This window comes from Aplysia californica, unplaced genomic scaffold (assembly GCF_000002075.1).
Source record: "Aplysia californica isolate F4 #8 unplaced genomic scaffold, AplCal3.0 scaffold00341, whole genome shotgun sequence".
In the NCBI taxonomy this organism is placed as follows: domain Eukaryota; kingdom Metazoa; phylum Mollusca; class Gastropoda; order Aplysiida; family Aplysiidae; genus Aplysia; species Aplysia californica.
In genome coordinates this window covers 505637-507510 of record NW_004797611.1, presented here as the reverse complement: position 1 = coordinate 507510, position 1874 = coordinate 505637, and positions in this window count along the sequence as shown.

Below are 1874 nucleotides of genomic sequence, written 5' to 3'. Positions count from 1 at the left end.
TGGAGGGGGGGCAGTAAACATTGAAATATGTGAACAACAAACATTGATTTGCTTTCCAATGCTTTGCTTTCGTCGAAGCCTATGATAAAGCATGCAGTAATTAATGGGGGAAATTTCCCTCTGTAGAGAGCATACCTGGCGAGATAAATTTAGCCACAATCGCTCATTGGAATTATTGTTATGCCCTCTTCTAGCTTTGTGCACAGTCTGCAGTTGATGAGGAGAGGTGCAGGAGCCTTAGGTAAACAGCTCCAGGCGGTTCCCAGATTGGGACGGCACCGGCTTAGCCCTTTGTGGTATTGTAGTGTTGGGGCAGTAAGGGAGGGAGGGGTGTGGTGAGGGGGGATGAGTAGGGTGGTGATAAATGTAAACCTGAGGCTTTATTTGTGAGTGTATGTTTGATGTGTTTGTGTTAGTGTTTGTTTGTTTGTGCGCGCGCGCGCCTGTCCGTGAAAGTGTATGTGTGTACGAATAATAATAATAATATTAGCTTAAATGAAGACAAGAAGAATCTGATATTGTTTTGCTTTCAAAACTTATGATAAAACATTCTGTATTAATTAACAAGGAAAAATGTCCATGATACAATCATGTTCAAATACAGAGACAAGAAATGATAGGTTAAGAACGTTGGGGAACGAGAAATGGAAACAAATTTCTACGTGCGCAGGTACAAGACTTGGGCGCAGAACGGGGGACGGAAATACTTTAGTGCGCGTGCAGAGACATAATACCATACTAGCTGGGAGCTGAGGGAAGTTAAGAAGGAAAGCTTTCTTGGACTATCCTCGAGCAGTGTGATTGTTCACGGTCCAGGGGCTTACCTGGAAACTTGTTGACCACTCACCGAGCTGACCTCTTGATTAAGGGGAAACCTGGACAGGGGGTGAAAGGAAGCTAATCGGAAACCTCGGCAGCACACCATTTCCGGAATAGGTTAAGGCTTAGGGATTGGGTGGTTATACCGGTAGCAGTGGTGCAGCGGTGATGCTCTGCTCTGTTCACATTCAGGAAAAGTGAGTTCGATTCTCTTGTAGGAAATTGTAATGAGTTAACGCTCTTTTCAAGGTAAGATAAAGATACGGTAATACTTCAACGAAGTAGAGTTGAATGGGTTTTGCTTTAATGGGTTTTTTGTTGTTGTTTGGTTGTTTGTTTTGTAGACAGTAACTCCAAATTTAACATCTATACATCCCCGATACGACCCAGCCGAATAGAAACTTTGGTGTAGAGTGCCTTTCTCAAGGACACAACGTCGGACGGAGCTGAACATTGACCCTTGAACCTGCAATCTCACATTTACGGTAACCTAACCATGAGACTTCCGGCGCCACGCTTAGACGATGGTATTGGCGTCTGTGCTGTAGCGGCTAGGCTCTTCATTGTCGCGCGTTGTAGAAGTGAGTTTGATTCCCTTTTGGCGAAGAACTACTTATCTCCCAAATCTATCACCGTCTGTTGAAATATACATATACCTCTTAGTCTGGCCCTAAGACTAACAGCCAATTTAAAAGCTGCCTGTTTCCTAAATGAATTAAATCGTGTGGATGGGGGCGTAAAATACTTGCAGTAGTTTAGGTAGTTCCTTCTATTTGGAACTTGTCGAGCTAGTTAAGCAGTCAGACAAGCTGGTACATGTAGTCTCTGAGGTAGACCAGAGTTAGCCAAGTACGAAGGCAGCACCAGATTAGGTCAATCAAGACCAAAACTGCTTTGTGTTGACATTATGCATTTTATTTTTGCTTCTTGGAGTAATAATGGAAATTATATATAATTATCATGTTGTTTTCTGTGATATCGTCAACTTTAACCAGTATCCCCTCTCCCGCCCCAAAAAGCATGTGTGCACATGGCGAAAAGAGAGAGAGAGAGAG